At 40.9% G+C, this 19387-nt stretch overlaps 1 long non-coding RNA gene across 1 annotated transcript; it reads left to right on the top strand.

Moving 5' to 3' along the window:
- Nucleotides 1-320: 320 nt before the first annotated feature.
- On the top strand, nt 321-13259 carry LOC143414443 (uncharacterized). Its single transcript, XR_013095059.1, has 3 exons — nt 321-340; nt 3115-3220; nt 12218-13259. It is a non-coding gene; the product is annotated as an uncharacterized LOC143414443 (long non-coding RNA).
- The last annotated feature ends 6128 nt before the right edge of the window (nt 13260-19387 follow it).

Here is a 19387-nt window from a genome sequence, read left to right as displayed (position 1 = left end):
GATGATGATGCAGCAGCAGCCGTTCTTCTCTGCGTGAGTAGCTTCATGTTGTTCGTGTGTAATTTACGTTGAGTAGGCTCGTTATTACATTGTTACACAGTGAGGGGTGGTGAGGGAAACATCAGACTTCACTCCATCCCAATTAAAGTAATTGTTTTATTGTCTCTTGCCAACATCATGCACATGCAGACAGCAACTTTTCAAAATGGCCCCCAATCCATTTCCTGCTCCCTTTAAATACTCTAAAGACACACCTTCTTAATACAAGACCGGCCTATAAAAGAGCTGCAATTGAGGCAGGCTTCCTCTTTACTGGGAAAACAAGATGGCCACCACAAAGGTAACCTGCAACACTTTGTTACTTAAATGCTTCCCAACATACATTAATGCATGTAAAGTGAACTAGCAAACATCATCATAGCTACATGCGGCTGTCTTCTTGTTTGATGGCAGATACTCCCTTCACCCTGGCCAAAAAGGCTAAAATGACCAAAGAAAAAGTGGGAAACAGCTAAACATGAGAGGTTTTTGGACAAAGTTTGTGTTTTTTCCATTGTTTAAGCACTGCTTCCAGCCAAGAGTGATACCATATATGCCCCACAGCTGCAGAAAAGGCTAACATTGTTATCTTTTTACAAAAAACAGCTGAACATGAGAGGTTTTTGGACCAATTTTGTGTTCTCCATTCTTTAAGCACCGGTTTGAGCACCGTTTGAGCACCGGCACCGTTTCAAAAGTACTGATTTGGCACCGGTATCGGATAAAACCTAAACGATACCCATCCCTAGTCGAGAATATACTCCAATGTCCTGTTATATATTAGATAGCAAGGAGCAGACGGCTGAGTTTATTCAACTCCACAGAGACAGCTGGGGACGCAAATCTGAAGCCTAGGCCGTCCCATTCCACAGCCTCTTCTCTGTCTTCAGACCCGCCCACGTAGAACGCGAAGGCCGGGTCCTTTGAAGGATGTGGCCTAGGAATTGGGACAGATCTATTATTTAATTTGTTTACTTTGACAGTAGTTAGCTTAGTTTGTGGGAGTTAGCTAAGTTAGCTTAGCTAGAAGTAAAGCCATGTCCATCTCTGCATCATGAGTCGATTTTGCACACCTGGGAGTTTGAGTCATGTCACTGGCTGTCAGCTTGTTAGAGTAGCTAGCTGTATTAAAGTATAAGCTAGTTACAGTCAGCATAGTCTTGGAATTTGCTAACAAAATACACATGATTTCTGTCATTTCTAGAGTCATGTTTTATGTTTCTTTTTATAGGACTGGTGTTGTTGGTGTCTGATTATTTATAACATAACACGTTCTCATCCCAACGCGTAACATAGCGACGCATGTGAATTCTGTTGCATTCAATTGAAAACCTAGAGTGTCTCATAAGGACACTGAAGGGTACCTTTTGCATCCTGAGACGCCTCAGGCCATGAAAAATCGTGGGTATGTTACGTATTGGGAATGAGAATGCTCTGAACATAATGGCGATGAAGGCAAATCACATAATGGTAATGAAAACGTGTGCGGTTTTTTGGAGGGGGTGGGGGGATCCAGCTCCCTGTAGGTGTGTATTCAGCAGAGACTGTCTATCTAAGCACAGTCCAACTTGTTGCTAATGGTATTTAAAAAAAATCTTATACAGAGAAACCTGCCGTTGGGAATAAGAGATGCCTCTTTCAGCATCATTGCACTTTCATCGTCTGTATGACTGACTTTATGCAGCTGAACATAATAGTAAGTATCGTGCTCGTGCAGTTCAGCTGTGTGCCTTTTTGTGTGTTTGCTCTCATTCAGACAGTTGGATAAAAAGACCTGATGTTGGATGACTGTCGGGCCACCTGAAGGTTTAATCTCTCTGCCTCATTGTGTTTTATTTGCACATTTTAGTGTGTGTGTAATGCTGATGTTTCTGCACTATAATCTACAGAGCAGGTTTCATTTTGTAGTGTAATAAAAGAAAAATATTTAGCCTAAAAACATAAGCTACCAAGCTGTTTTAAGGCTAGATTTAATTTGGCAGATCACTGACATCCAGCTGCGAATTAAGTATTCGGGCTATTTACTGAATAACTTTAGTTTTAACACAATGCAAAAATACTCTGTTGTGAGAGTTTTGTGAAAGTTTCTCATTTCTTATCCCCATGTTTCATTCTGTCTGAGTTACTGTCGTTTCTAACTGCTTCCACTGTTATTATACTGCTAACAACTGACTGTGGAGTATTTAGTAATTCAGTGAATTCCAGTTGGCACCACACTGGAATTCACTGAGCTCTTGAGTGAACCGTTCTTCACAATTTGTTTGTATAATGACAATAGAGAAAATTAATTCATTCATAGTTTTGAGACAAATTTAAAGCTACAGTAAGATATTTGTATCTTATACCAACTCATGTTTCACATTTTTGTGTTATAAATTACACTGAATGATTTGTTAGACTTTTAAAAAAGCTACTACTACACTGAGGTCTTAGTTGTCATTGGTGTCCAGCTGTAGCCTGGAACTCTAAACTTTTGAGTTGGAGACAAACAAGAAGTACTTTTTCGTTAAAAAAAAAGTTAACAGATTTTTATGTATGCCAGACTTGTGAGAACATTTTTAAAAAGAACAAAAATTACATATTCTGATAGATCAGGATCCTCACAGATGATGATTTAGACCTCAAAGGGTTAAATTCTATGACAGTGCTGCAGAAAACAACCTTCAAATTACTTAACCAAAAATTACATCATCTGAAAAGCCACAAGAAAAAAAGACACGAAACGTAGCCACAGTATATGAGAAATATTCCCCAGAGGGTTCAGTGCAGAAGAAGCAATGACTGGAACCACCTCACCCCCCCCTCACTGTGGCAAAACTGCAAACAAAATGAAAAATATCACCAAGAAGTGACAGTACTACTTTAAATGCAAATAAAAGCAGTTATAAAAGCAGGTGCACTTCTTCCCAGTCATTTTTCCTCTTAAAGGCTCTTTCAAAGTTTAGAGTCCCTGACTTCAAATACTTAAGTCAGGAGAAAAACCATCTGTCCTCTGTATTGATTGTGGACGCTAGCTTATGCTATCCCTGAATCGCCCATTTCATTATGCTTTGCTTTTGGTTTATTTGTTTTAAGGCATGAGGCTCCGAGGGGAGATGCGTTTAGCTTATTGCTTTGGCGGGATGAAGCGGCACCTGCTTATTGCTGGAGTCTGGAGGTCCAAGTGGCTTCTGCACCACAGGTACACAGTCATCTGTATTTCTGTTAGACACCAATGAGCCCAGTTTAGGTCAAAGCTGAAAACAACGCCTGAACAGGGAAACCATAACACTCTGTCCTCTCGCTCTGAACGGCCACAGTCTGTTGTAGCTACAGACTTTATAAATGCTTGAAAACTTGCAGCAGCACAGTGGAAGGTTGCCTTAATTTTGCTTTGTTTACAAGATGGATGGAGCCACCATAAGTTGATTTCCAGAGAAGGTTTTACATTAGTGTTCTGCCCCCTGATAGCTTGGTTTTTAGATCCAGAAGTGACTGAATCGGGATAGGAGGGTGGAGTGCTAAGTTATCTGCTAATGCTAGCCAAGCTAGATTGCATGAGTGCTTTGCATAGATACAGGCACTGCTAATTGATGCTATTTTTCGGACTATAAGGCGCACTTAAAATCCTTTAATTTTCTCAAAAATCAACAGTGCGCCTTGTAATCCGATACACCTTATGTATGAATTCTGGTTGTGCTTACTGACCTCAAACTGATTTTATGTGCTACATGGCGCTCAAAAATCTGTCAAAAAATGTTTTAGTACCACTTTGCTAAGCTACGAAGCCGCACTGCTTGATGGATTGTTGGAACATTACAGCTACCATAGTCAGGAGCCTTGCAGAGTAACCTGGGTCCAAAACTGTCTAAATTCTTTCATCTTTAATAAAATGATTAGCGTTGCTGCTTTACCGGGTGTAACAATTAAGTTTAACATCCAGGCATCCATGAAAACAGAATTTATGAAATTTAACGGAGTTAGAAGTTAGCAGGAAGTTAGCTCGCTAGTTTCCACCTAAATATGACAGAGATTTTTGAAAAATTAAAACGTACAGCTGTGCTTTGCAACATGAATGAAGACAGAAAACTAAACAGCAGTGACGTTTGTAGGGTTACTGAAGTTGAGCTAGCTGGTATATAATGATGTGCTACGTGATTGCTAGCAACACAGCTATGTTAGCATAACATAAACACAGTGAAGCTGGAGGATGTAAGCTAACTTTTTCCCACTTGATAAAAGTAAACGTGAGGGTTCCTGATGGTTAGGAACAAATGCAATCATATGGGTGGATGCTATAAACGGACCAAACTTCAGAACAACTGAGATGATCCATCCACAATACGAGGTTAGTTATACTGCAACAACATGGGAATAGAGCAGCTGCGAGAGAATTCAACATTAATGAATCAGTGGTACGGAAGTAGAGGAAGCAAGAAGAATGAGTTGAGTCAAGTTTGACTTATCTTACTGTTCTGTTTCGCTTAATGCACCTTATAACCCAGTGCACCTTATGGTCCGAAAAATACAGTAAATACTAGAATTTCACTCCCTATAAATGGGAATAAAAATAAATGGGAAAATGCGTGCACTGCTACAAAGTTAACATTACATTCCAGTTCATTTCGAGTTGGAGATTTTTGTTATAAAAATGTTATTTTAAATGTATGATGATGAATCCTTTCTAGGCCATCTGAAGGAGACAAACAGCTTGCACAGTATCTCAAAGAACCTAATCAAACACCCAGTGTTAGTATCATGCTTGTCTACCAGCTGTACCGTCTCAAATCCACCACTATTTTTAAATCATTGTGTCAGTTATGATACTGTGATTATGATGATCATAATCCACTGACCATGTGATTGTGCTGCACTTAAAAAAATCCTTTTAATACCTCTTCATTTTCCTCTGCACTTCATTTTTGTTCTTCTTATAGCTGAATCAGAGTTTCTTTCACCCTCATGTACATTTATGTCTCTCCTTAATTTCCTTCTCACCCACCCAGATGCACCTCTCACATTTATTCCCAGTTTTTTTCCCCCTTCACCTTAATTTTCTCTCACTTCATCTCCCCCCTCTGTCTCCAGACCCTCCATCAGTGATTACACATAACCCTGAAGTAATTAAGCTAAGAACACAGATGGGGATCTGGGTCGTAAATAAACAACTGTAAGTGATATTAAACTATCAGGCAGAGCGCTGGCAGGAGGAAAGACGTCGTCAGGAGTTTTTAAACCGACGCTGGCTGAGCAGCACTTCTGACCCCACAAATTCAGAAAATGACAGTGTTAGGAAATCCTTTTCATAGCCAGTGATGCTCAGGCCAAAGCCTTGTTTAAAATGCACCACAGTTTTTTTTCTAAACAATTTCTTTTTTTGATTTAATACTATCGAATAATCTTGTTAAGATCTAGAACCCTCAAAATCAGGCTGTTTTCACAAAAACCCCCAAAAAACAAAAGACAATGTGATACCTAAAACAAGCTACCGTAACTTTAATTTTCCTCCTCAGGAATTCCAGTGTTTTCAAGAGCGCCAATCATGCAGAAATACATTGGAATTAGTAGAACATTGTAAGATGGGGGTGAAGTGAATGAGTTGGTTAGCTAAGCGTGTGATACGTCAAGGTGAGTGTAGATGCATCTGCTCTTAAAGGAAAAAGGACACTCTTTTGAGGATGCTCACTTTTTTGACTGAGAGGACAGATGACATCGGCTTTCAGTCACTTACACTGCAGGCTTGATATCCTTTCCCAGGCAATTCAGCTCCCGCTTGACCCATGTGAACTCAATAGCTCAAATGATGACAGGTGGTCTCACAAAGGATTCACATCTTGGCTCCTGTGATGATAACAACCCATGCTTTCTTTCACACCTTGGTCCATGTGACCAGTAGTGATTCTGGAGTCCTTTGGGGCCTCACATTCATGAGTGTGACTCTCGGCCATGCACATTTGATCAAGTGTCATGATGACCAGCACAGCCAATTAAGTTGACCCAATCCTCAGTTATACTTTCTGCATCCATGAATCTGCCAAGGTCTGCTCTGGTCCAAATTACTACACATACCACAGCAAACTTAGAGCTGAAAAGGTGTTGACTACTAAAGGAATGACTACTCAACCACTGGGTCTCCAGGTGTCCGTGTCCACAATAGACTATTATTAAGGCATAATGTTAAAAATCAAAGTAAACAAAAGAAACAATGTAATCCCCCACAGTTATTACTATCTACTCATGACTGTCCACCTTTTCCCCCTCTTCCTCTTTTTTCTTCTGTTTTTACACATTGCCACAGCTGTAGTTTAAAGTTGTCAGTGTGCGTTGAGACCCCACTCTGGACACCAAACAGTTGCCCGCCCCACTTGGTGGCAAGCAGCTCCTCCCCATGTAACTCACTCACATGATCAGTAGTGGATCAATGACCCTCAGGACCACCACCAAGCAGACAGCCTTGCTAAGGTCTGATTTAGAGTTAATCAGGGAATCTCTGTAGAGCCTACGACGTAAGCGGCTGACGTTGTTGCTGTCATTTATAGTTGGGCTGGTGCAATATATGTTAATTAGCCTGTGGTTGTGGACAAAAACAGTAAAAGAGAAGTCAGAGATTTTAGAGTGATCATTGCTTGAGAGTGAGCAGGTAAGTATTCAAAACTTAAAAAGAAATAAGCCAGTAGGTGTGCTAGCCAGGGTGCAAATGTAAAGCCAGTCTTCTAGGAAGGAAGAGAGCACTGACCAATGCAGAGAGAAGGATACAAGGAAAGGTAGAGCAGTGAGAGCAAAGATAAAGACAGAAAGAAGCTGGGAGTAAAGGTGGGTGTAGCTGCTTTGTATCCTGGCTTTGTGACTTTTTACAACATGGAACACACAAATTAACAACTGATGGCCCTGATAATTAATCATGTAGAATCAGCTGAATAATTCCAAGACGGCTTCATTGTAGCCAGAGAATATATTTTACATAACTAATAAATAAAAATCAAGAAATAACATTTGAACTGACGTCATATTATCATCATACAGTATTTCCAGAGTTCTTCCAGTTAATAACGCTGTGTTATTCTCTCTCTCTTTTTTACTGTGGGATCAGCAGCAGCAGACCTGTAACACTAAAACCAACACTCATGGATGTTCACTTGGAACCTGACACCTGAAAAATAAATCTGGTAGAATTTGAAAAAAAAATTGCATTTAATTTTTTTCTTAAATACTTAAAACGCTGTGAATTTAAAAAAAAAAACTACCGATGAGAAATCCTCTAAAGACCTAAAAATATCTTCCACTCAAAATAGCGACGAATGTGTGGCAGTAAAAATTGCCTTTCACCCATCCAGTTCTCGATCATTTGCCTCTCTTCTCCCATCCTTCTTGTAGGGGGCCCATTAAAATCCTAATGAGACTGTTGCCATTTTTGGAGAGCGAGATCGGAAAAGTAATTCATCCTCATTGCTGAAGCTAAATAATTGAAGCAGCTAAGGCTTTGGGAGATAGAGGCTACTGAAGTTTGGTGAGGAAAGTCATTGTTATTCATCACAGACGCTTATTTTTGAATCACAATCTGTTAGTAGCCAAAGTTTTAGCCCATGTGTGAGGAGTTTCCACAAAATGAACAATAACTGCTAAAGGTTTGGAAGGGAATTATACGGAATAAAGAACCGTGCAATCCATTGAAAACTAATCACAGCAGTTACAGACTTTAACATGGTTATTGTGTTCGTATCCAGGTTGAAATGACGATGAGGTGATCAAATTTTACTCTGCAGTGCAATCTAGATGTCAGTTAAGCCTTAAAATATAAATGGAAGACTAAAGGAAGAAGATTCAGCTACTGAGAAAGATCAAAGGTTTAGAATAAATGCATTTCTTAGAAAAGGCTTGATGAAATCCACTTGGCAGTTCAGCACAAGTGGCCTGCACGTGATACCTGTGTTTACCCTGCAGCGGTCTTCCACATGGTGTGGAGATGATCTACTTAAAGGAAGATCATTCTTAATCCAGTCGCTTGTGCTCCTGAACTGAAACAGTGCTCAGTATCCAATCTGAGTATTAGGATTTTAATCAGGCCGAATTAGGATGAATTACTTTGGAGGTTCAGATTGCTGGCTTCTGTTCACCGTCACTAACACTAAACAGACATGAAAGAGTTAACCAGTGACTAGCTAAGTTTTTTTTTGGTAGAACTCTGAGCTTGTTCTCTGTACAGTTTTCTTTTTGCGCCTACCATTTCCCAGTTTCTCCATGTTTGTGTTCATGTCTCTGTTTTAGTCATTTGCTGTTTTATTAATGTAATTTCTTTCTCTTGGTGATTTGGCTGGTTTTACATCGTGCCTTTGTCTGTTTCCCTCCATCCCGATGGTCTACCCCACCCTCACTCGTTGCACCTTTTGTGCAACAGTCCAAATGCATTTGCAGTGTGTGCCCTTTGTTAATTGTTGGTTTGTCCTTTTACTTACCTGAAACCCTCACTGTGTCCTCTTTGTACTTTTGAGATTTTCTTTTTGGCGCCCTTGATTACTTTTTTTTGTCCTTGATTCTCCAGTCCTCTGGTGTTTTGCGCCCACCACCATTTAATTGCACATTTACTTGAAATGAAAAAGACCTCCTGGTTTGCTATTCTTGCCTACAGTGTCCAGTGTTGTTGGCCCTTTATTGACTTTAACATTTGAGGTATAAAGCTGATGAGGCATAACATAAAGAAATGGGACAGAGTTTTTGAAGCTAGGTTGAGAAGAGAGATAATGATCTGTGAGCACTACAGATGTGATGTTTTCTTTGAGAGTTCTGATAGAGAAGTGTAGAGGAGGTCCGGGGGAGTTGCACTGTGTCTTTCTAGAGAAAGCATATGATAGCATGCCATGAGAGGAACTGTTATACTGCATGGGGACGTCAGGAGTACCAGAGAAGTACGTCAGGGTGGTGCAGGACATGTATGAGGACAGAGAGAGAGAGAGTGGTGAAGAGTGTGGTAGGAGTGACAGATGGGCTCAAAGTGGGGGATCAAGCATTGGCTCTGAGCCCCTTATTGTTTGCAGTGGTGATGGACGGATTGACAGATGAAGTCATGCAAAATTCTCTGAGGCTTTGATCTGTAATGAGAATAGGGAGCAGGTGGAGGTATGCTCTGGAGTAAAAAGGAAAGGAAGTTAGACAGAATACATGTGTGTGAATGAGAGGGAAGCAGGTTGAAAGGTGAAGCTGCAAGGAGCAGAGACTGAAAGTAGATCAGTTAAAATACCTGGCATCAGTCATCCCAAGCAACTGCAACTGCACAAGAGACATGAAGAAGAGAGTGCAGGCGGGGTGGAGTGGGGGGGGGGAGTAGAGTGTCAGGGGTGTTTGTGGGGTTTGTGACAGAATGATAGCAACATGAGTGAAGGAGAAGGTTTAGACGATGGTAGTGAGGCCTGCTATGATGTGTGGTTTGCACACAGTGTCGCTAACAAAAAGACCGGAGGCAGAGCTGGAGATGTTAAGGTTTTCATTGGGAATGTCCAGGATGGACAGGATTAGAAACGAGTCCATCCGAGGCTCAGGTCAAGCAGTTTGGAGACAAAGTCAGGGACGCAAGGCTGAGATGGTTTGGGCATGCACAGAGGAGGGCTGGTGGATATAGTGGAGCTGTCAGGCAGGACGAAAAGGGAAAAACCACAGATTTGTGAAAGTCATGAAGGAGGATATGCCAGATATGTAATCGTAATGTAATTCTTGGTGTGACAGAAGACGATGCTGGAGTTGATCCACTGTGGTGGAATTTATTCATTATAATATTACAATAACTACATCGCTCGCTACTATTTCTTACAATAGGACACAGACTGTTCTCATTCCTGGGGCAATAAATACCATTGCTATGTCAGACGCTTTGGCATTGCATGGATAAGCACGCAGTGTCCTTCTATGGCAAATTTAATGAAGAATATATGAAAACACACCCAAATGTGCCTCAACTAACCAGTAAAAGTGAAAACAAAAAGTGAGTAAAACTAAAGTAAACTGATCAGTGAGGAAAAACTAAGCAGTGTGGACGTGTGGACGAGGAATACAGAGTTCATCACGCAACATCAAAGGTATGTGCCTTTTTTCATGTCACGCTGTGCGCACGTTATTTTTTTACATGAGATGAATTGCAGAATGGCAGATAGAGGCAAAATACTGTTAATCTGACTGTCTGCAGGTTTTGCACGCTTACATACACACACGCAGTTACTGTCCCTCCATTTACAAAGGCAGAGGCGTCACAGTGTGATTATTTTACGTGTAGTTGTTTTTTTTCATGTGTAATAATATTCAACATTGCTATCAATACATTTTTCAAAAAATGCCTCTCTGTGCGAAATGGGTTTAAAAACATAAACAACTGTTTGTCCGTGATTTGAACAGCCCAGCGCTGCTCCCAACGAAGGGAAAACCAGTTCTGCAGGGAGACCTACCTCGGCACTTGTGCAGGTGGAACCAAAGGGAAGATTTGCTTCACCATATTTTCTAGTCTTTAGCTTAGCATGAAGTTGGTTTGGAAACATATTCAGCTATGCTTCATCTCCTGCTTTGCGTTTGTGTGGCCACCCGTGATAGCAGTGTCCAAGCGTTTTGTTCCCCCCCCCCCTTAGGGGCCGGGCCCCACACTTTGGGAAGGTCTGGGTTATAGCATTTGTCTTGTGCAATAAGCAGGATCACCTTTGCGGTGTGTTCTATCTCTATTCCCAAAACCTAATCAAGGAAGAAAAAATGCCAGATTAGCTTGGGTAAAAGACTGAAAGTTGAGGCACACAACGAAGTGTGCAGCTGGTAAAGTTTCTGGGTTGCCTTTCTTCATAACAGCCATCCTCAAGATTCCCTCCATTTAAAGCAATGGATTATCAGGGATTCTAACATCTAGTCCTTTTACTGAATCAGAATAACCAATACAACTTTTTCCTGGTTGTAATCAAGTAGTTTTAGTGTTTAAACCTCACCATGAAATAAAATTATAAATAATGAGCAATCAGTAAGTGTAAAAAGAGCCAAACACAAAAAGGCTAGCACATAAACCACGGTTGGTCTGTCAAAACAATGACAATGACACTAGCATTGTAAAATACATTGGCAAAAACTAAGATATACCACCAGTCAATTGATGTTGAGCCCACCCTAATGATGCGAACCTCTGCTTTTTTGCTGCTGTCGTCGGCTCTCTATCTCACTGTGGGCGATGCTGCCACGAGCCAGTCAGCCAAACTAGTACCAACCGTATCCACAATGCCTTAAAGAGGAAATAATCAGTACAGATTTAGCCTGTTTTCCCTGATTTTGATGACTATTTTGTGCTTGGCAGGTCCACAAAGGACCCTCATGTTGGCTTCAACTAAGAAGCCTCTCGTGTTTATATCAGTGTTGTGTTTTGGCCCGTCTCATCATTCTCTATCTTTTCATACATCTCATTTCATTTTAAGGGGTAACAAAGTGCTGCAGATAAAGGAGCAAGACTTACATTATTTATGGTGCAGTACAACTAGTCCGCAGAGCTTAATATGGGATCAGTGCTGTGAGCCAGTGGTGGCTCTCAATCACATTGTTCCCCGGTGGAAACATCAATCAGCCTTTAGACAGTGAATGATGGATTTACTCAGAGCTTAGACTGTTTGGACAGACAAGTCAAGCCTTGATTTATTGATGCTATGACAAAAAGTTTGGGGAATATATGCCCAAATCTCTCATTTCACTTCAGCTGAATGAAGGTATCACACAGAATATTGGTCTTGGTCGCAGAGAGTATAAAAGAAGTAGACACATCCACTGTGCTGCCACTCACTGGTTTGTGGGCTATCATTCTGATCAGACTATGATTTATTGGAGTGGCTTTCATGGGTGGGTTAAAGATTTAGGCGTACAATAAAAAGGTTCAAAGGTTTTAGTCCTTGCATTGTTAAATAATTCTAATCGTTGCTTAAATCGATTAAATAAGTCTTGCTATTAATTAAAAAGCAACGTGTTCCTTCCAGTTTTATCTGATATCATCTTGTATTGACACCTACATCTATGCATACCTACAGATATTTTGGCAAGTCAGGTGTGATATCAAGCATTGTTATGGGAGGTTTCTAAGTTTGAATGTGTGAGAGCATGAATGTAATGCAAGGTGTTACTGGAGAAAAACACTATATCTGATCTTCTTTTGTTTCAGTTTAAAACATTATGAATAATGCGAGTTTTTCTTTAACAGGTACAAGTAACTATTCCCCTGCTTAGTTTCTCTTCTACATCCCTCCTGCCTCTCTCAACCCTGATCTCTCCTCATCCCAAGAAGAAAGAAGACTTTCCTGTAAATCCTCTGTGCAGATTCACCCATAATGCTGTGTCGTGTGACTTCTCACATACAGTGGATCCCATTTACACACCTGTCCACATAATAAGTTTCTTCCATTTCACCCTTTCCAATACCACGGCCAAGACCAAAGGGCTGTCAAAGGACATCACAAACTGTGGACCTGCACAAGGCTGAAAGATCATCAGCATGAAGGTTGGGAAGAAGGTGACAACTGTTGGTGCGATTATTTGGAAATGGAAGAAATATAAAATAACCATCAGTTGCCCCTGGTGTGGTGTTCCATGTAAGATCTTGCCTCATGGAGTGAGGAAAGAGTTTGTTAATAATCTGAGGGCTGAATGATTCAGAGAAAGTTTGGGGGAAAGTGCTGTGGTCATATGAAACCCAAATCGAGCTCTATGACATCAACTTGACCCGCCATGTTTGAAGAAAGAGAAGACCATCTCCACTGTGAAGCATGGAGGTGGAAACATTATGCTATTTGGCCTTTTTTCAGCTAAAGTTTGTCACGGTCCTGGGTTGGTGACCCAGTGTTTTTGAGTTTTTGGTTTCTTTCTCACGGCGTCTAGTTCCTTAGTCTTTTAGTATTTCTCGAGTTCTAGTTCTAGGTTTTGTTATGCGGCTCCTCTGTGTTCTGTGTTTCAAGTTTTACTTCGAAGGTCCGTGTCCCTCGTCTCATCATGTCAGTTGGAATCAGCTGTGCCTCCCTCCTGTTTTGCATTCCTCGTTTCCCCTCTGTATGTATAGTGTGTGATTACCTGTGCTGGTTGTCGGTCCGTCTGTGTTACCTCCCTGCATCACCCTGTGTTTCCTTCGTGTCTTCCTTTGTATTCGAGTTTCAGTTCTGTGCTGTTAGTTTTTCCAGTTTAGGTTTTTGCTTAGTTCTGGTCCTTGCCATCTCCGTTGCTGTTTGTTTCACCAACCTTAAATAAAGCTCAGTCGCATCTCAGCCGTGCCTGCATCTTGGGTCCTAATTTCCACACACCACACGGCTTGTGACAAGATTACATGATGGCTTCACCACACTGAGTAGCCAATGGACAGAGGCATACAACATAAAAGCTATTGAGAGAACCTCTTTGCTTCAGCCAGTAGCCACTAAAGATGAGTCACGGACAAGGCTTTCAGCATGACAGTGACCCAAAACCACCAAGGTAACAACGGGGTGGCTAAAGAAGAAGCACATTAAGGTTATGGAGTGGCCTTGCCAGTCTCCAGACATCAATCCTATAGAAAATCTGTGGAGGGTGCTGAAATGTTGAGTTGCCAAGTTGCAGCCAAGAAAGTTAGAAAGTTTACGTAAAGAGGAGAGGGCTAAAATCCCTCCTGAGATGTGTGCAAAGCTGGTGACCAGCTACAAGAAACATCTCAGCACTGTGCTTGCTAACAAGGGTTTCCTCATGTTTTGCTTGGGGACCAAATTTTTTTAACTCAGTGACTTATAACTTACACACTATTATCAAATGTGGGTTTTTCTTCTGGATTTTGGGTTTATTTTCTTTATCTCTTCATTAAAATAAAACTACCATAACAATTAGAGACTGTTTGTTTCTTTGTAAGTGAGCAAACTTTCAAATTCAGCATCAAAAATGTATTTGTGTATTTCCCACACTGTATGGTAAACGACGAGCGGCAAGACACCGTTTAAAAAGACAAATATAAGTTGTAGTCTCCAAGCACTGCAATGCAATGAGAGATGAGTTAGAAAGCTGCTCAGGTGTGACAGATGGAAAATAGAAATAAGACAACATCAACATTTAGTGTTGATGTGGTTTATAAAACAGTATTATGTTTAATAACCAAATATAATTTAAATATTCAGTTTGAACGTTGAACATTGTTCTCTATAAACCTCACTGCTCACATTTATATAAGATTAAGCATTTTCAGAGTGTTTAAATGACGCTCCATCCATGGGGTCAGTTTGTTTGCAGGAAGTATTCAGCAGTAAAGTTAGAATTTCTGACTTGTTAGGTCATTTTAATTGTTTGCAAAAACAATAGTTTTTCATTCGACATATGGAGTCTGAAAATTATTCTGTGAGCTCACCAAGTGAAACAATGAACAGAAAGACTGCAAAATATAAGCAACACCACAAGTAATCCTTTCATTTTACACCGAGTGATTTCTTCTGCTGATACAGTCAACCCCTGAGGATCGAGGTCTTGGTCTAAGCAGTGTGTGACAATCTACTTGTCCCAGCAAATCTGGGGCAAGCGTGACTCACCTGCATGCCCGTAGTGCCTGAAACACCCGAGGACCTCAGGTATGTCACTAAAGATGGAATTTTAAAACTGTTATGCGTTATGGAAATTTAATGAGACCAGGTTTTCCTCGTGCATGAAAACTTCTTTCACAAGACACGAGATGTGAGTACATAAAGATGAACTCTTATGAGGATGTTATATAACATGGATATAAAAACACTTAAGTATGAGCATGACTCACAGGATGTATGAGGGTTTTCTTTATACCTCTTTTTATAGTTACTCTTTCCTCTCATACTGAGCTTAAAAATCTCCCATACTAGCAAACAAACGTGCAGGCAGCGCTGAAAATGGCTAGCAGAAAGTCTGACCTCACCTGAGGCCCCATTAAACAGAAGGGTCCACTGCAAATGAGCCATATACATTTTTACTATACAGTTATTACATTGTGACGTTGAAATTTAAAGATTTTACATGCTTGAACAATCCAAAACCCTTTGGTTTCATACTTCACGAGCTGATAATAAGTTAATGCAGTTGCAGTGGCAGTGGGGACTCCACTTTATCTAAATTGTATCTAAATTAATTTTAGTTGCCATTAAGATTTAAGAATTGCATGTGTAGAATTACACCTTATTTAAAAAACAAATAGACAAAAGTTTCTGACCAGTTGTTCCGAATTAATGTTTATCTATGTCACGGCGAGTGAGGTGAGCCGTGTGGAGGCAATGAAGGAGGATCCAAACGCAGGCAGTCGTGAAGGTGGTTTATTGAGCATGAAAGTAAATACAAACGGCAAAGGGAGCTATGACTAACTAGACTGGGAACAAACTAACTACAGAACACAAACCTGAACATGAACAGAAACACTTGGCGGTTGACAGCAGGGAAACACACAGATGACGCAGGGTGGAATACACAGACGGACCAGCAACTACAATGACGGCAGACATGACTTAAATACACAGAGAATCACAGGGGAATTACACACAGGTGGTGGACACAGCTGGGAATAATCAACAAGACGAGACAAAGGTAAAACTGAACACTCACATGAGACGCAGACCATCACAATAAAACAGGAACAAGCAACCATCACACTAAGACACAAACTCGACATAGAGAGACAGACAGAAAATGGCACATGGAGCTAGACAAATACTAAGCAGACACAACTGAAGAACAAATCCTAAACACCACAGAAACATGAAACTCAAATAATAAACATCATCATAATCAACACTACCAGAGAACAAGAAAACAACCCCTGATGCAAACTAAAACCAAAACATAATAAAACTCAAACTACTGGGTCCGACGGACCCAGAACCGTGACAATCTACTCTTTTGAGTGCCATGTCTCTCTCTTATAATATCAAGTGTATTTTTAATGGAACAGCAGATCAGGAGTCTGTGTTCATGGTCAGTTTGAGTAACAACAGTGCAAATGATCAATCCAATGGTCCAGTGTGACTTTAGAAGTCACGTGTTGTTGGTAACACAGGGACATGCAGCATGAGTTAATAAGGAAAAACACGATTATGTATCGTAATGAGGCTGCCAGTTTCTTTGTCTCCTCTCCCTAATCCCCTCTTTGCTGTGGAATTACTTGTTTTCATGCACAATGTATAGCATTTGCATTAATACCACTGAGCCCAAGCTGCGTAATGTAAAACAAACCCAGGCTTAGAAATCTATAATTCCCTGAGTGTGTAAACACAGGCGTTGTTTCGTCTGAGTAGATCGCTGTAGCCTCTCAGTGGCTCTCTGTGGCTGTGCTCTTTAGTCCTCTCAGCCCTCCAGCGAGTTTCAGGAAGAAAAAAATCCTAATGAAGGGTTGGGTAATTACTCCTCTTAATATAAATGTTATAATGAGATTAAAATGATCCCACATCCTCCCTTCATTTCCCCCCCTCTGGACTCAGAGTTGTAGCTTGCCCTGGAAGTCTCTCTCTCTCTCTGTCCTTGCATGTCTTTCTCTACCTCACTTTATCTCTTGTTTTTAGTGCTTATTTCACGCTGTTGCCGAGACATTGAGCTCTTGAGGTCCAGTCAGCTAGACGATGTACTTAAATATATATACACATGTGTGTGTGCATGCCTTTATCAGACAGTGCACGTACAGATTGTACAGTAGGTGATTGTATTTGAACATTTCTCTCTTCGTTCGCTGTGATTGTATGTACTGCTGAAGAGCTTATTTTGCGTGTGTGTGTGTGTGTGTGTGTGTGTGTGTGTGTGTGTGTGTGTGTGTGCACTCGGAGCAGCATGAGACTAAACAACAGAAAGTGAACATGGCAGCTGCCATGCTGCACAAACTCCCACTCCTTAGACGAACCATACACTCTCACACGCATGTAATTCTAATATTGTGAGGACCGTCTCTGACATAATACAGCCCCGGCCTCATTACCCTTAAGATGAATGTAAGTATTACAAGTTCTCAAATGACAGGGCAAATAATCAGTGAGTGGACTGATAGTGAAATGGTCGCGTTGGATTTTTATAATTAACTAATTGCTCCGGACATGAATCGTGCAAAACTGTTAAATGGCCTCGAAGTGGACCTCTTATGCTTTTTCTTATTTTCTCTCACATAGATTGGATGTCTATATTTAAAGAAGGTAAATGGCCTGTATTTATATAGCGCTTTACTAGTCCCTAAGGACCCCAAAGCGCTTTACATATCCAGTCATCCACCCATTCACACACACATTCACACACTGGTGATGGCAAGCTACATTGTAGCCACAGCCACCCTGGGGCGCACTGACAGAGGCGAGGCTGCCGGACACTGGCGCCACCGGGCCCTCTGACCACCACCAGGTTCAAATAATGAGGTCTCTTGGCTCTAATATGGTCATCGCAAGACAGCAATACCTGCAAGCACAGAAGCCCCGCCCACAGATGGGCTGGATTTGAACAGAGAGCAGTGGAGATAGAAGCGTCCTAAATGGCTTGGTTCAAGCTGCACCAAGGCCCAGTCTAAGGTAAGGATTATTTTGAACTGTGAATCATGCAAAGCTACAGGGGTTTAATTTCCAGGGAGGGTGGGGGGGTTATGACCCCCCCCCCCCAATAATCAGACCCAGCCAATATAACCCCCCCCCCCCATAAAATTATGATTTATCTTGCATAAATGGGCTGTTGATTTTCTCTACTCATTTCAGTTTTTACCAGCAAAGTAGTTGCATGTTTAATCATCTGTGAACTTTATTTATTTATTTAGACAGAGATCTTGAGCCCCCCATTGTTCAGCACAAAGTTACGCCCATGCAAAGCTACTCTAGCAAAGTCCAAGGATACAAATTCAGGGCAGAAAATAAGAATAGGTCCATTTTACATTTAAAGGTTTTAGATAAATATGTATAAATATAAATTACTTGAGCAAAAAACAAAAACAAAAACAAAGAAACAAAAAAACCCAACCAAACAAACCTTTGTTAGCAGGCTAGCTTAGTTATCTTAGTTCTGTTTACAAGATTAGTTGGATGATGAGCTTCTTTTACCGTTTAAGTTTGAACACAATGCCAAAAACACAAAGAGACTTCAAAGCAATGTCACTACTCATTACTTCTTTTGTTACCTGCTGAAGATCAGGATATAAACACTAAGCAAAGCAAGAACCACAGATTTAAATAGAAAAAGAAAAACCAAGGTCCAAAAAACTCAAATTCACTCTGTAAACAGAGCCAGGACCATAAAAGCATTTTACCAACAGATCTATCAAAGCAGTTCTAAGTGATTTTTCTGGATGGGTTCTGCCAATATGGAAGCAAGGTACTGTTCAGATTTTAAATCAGAAAAATTTGCATCTCCAGCAGACCATCACTATCACTACCACACCTCTGCAATATGTTAAAATTGGCCACCAATCAGCAGTTGAATATTTGCAGATGTGTGTGAGGGAGAGTCTCTGCCTGTTTAGCGAATGCATGTCTACCTAGTTAAATTTTGGATGAGCCAGGCTGTCACATTAGCAAAAAACCAACAAAGTCCAGGCAAAAACTCGTCAACAAACTGGTTCGCAGTGCACTTGACCAAACCTAGTGTACAAAGAGGTGTGTGAACGGAAATTATTCTAAAATGTTCTGTCACGACTTGTGGAGTTATGCTTCAGCTGGAAATCTACAACCATAAACTTCCCTGAAACTTGAAAATACGGTGCAATCTGACGCGCAACTCCCACGAAACACGTGGCATTGATGGAGCCACAACTATTGCAAGTGGCCTGTTCAGTATTGTCACTGTTAGCTTCTGTGCATATCCAGCTACTGTTTCAGAACTGATGCGAGGGAATGTAGAAAAAGGTGGAAACAACAGAGTGATTTTGAAGCGATGGCCACAGTGATTTTACTTTAGTAACATGAACAGGTAGAAACGGAGGCTGTAGCCTGACTGCTCATCACCACCTTTGTGGGATTCACTCGGCTTCAAAGTCTCTCTGGGCTGGTTTGGTGGATCTATAGGTTTATACTGGTAACTTGTCATTATGTGACAATGTGTTTGAGGCCATGTTACTTACAGAAAATATAACGAGTATTGCAACACACCTTTTTAATTTTTCTTGAGTAATGATCCCAACATTGATCCAGCAGTGGCTCTTGCACTCCTGGCAGGATGGCAGGTAAGTATGTTGACATATAGCTCTGACAACCCAGGTTAGCAAGTAAATAGGAAGATCAGGCAGAAAAGCATTCACATAGCCGGTCCTTAAATACAATAATCCAGATGATGTCAATGAATTTCTGGTGAGTAACAGCCACAGTGGGAAAGCTCAGCTGTGGTCACACAGGAAACCTCCCACAACTCCATCTAAAAGTGTTGCGCCATTGTCACATGGTGGTTTCCTTTATAC

The sequence above is a fragment of the Maylandia zebra genome, linkage group LG20, assembly GCF_041146795.1.
Source record: "Maylandia zebra isolate NMK-2024a linkage group LG20, Mzebra_GT3a, whole genome shotgun sequence".
Taxonomy (NCBI): Eukaryota; Metazoa; Chordata; class Actinopteri; order Cichliformes; family Cichlidae; genus Maylandia; species Maylandia zebra.
Note: the sequence above shows the minus strand (reverse complement) of the source record. Positions and strands in the feature narration are given on the sequence as shown.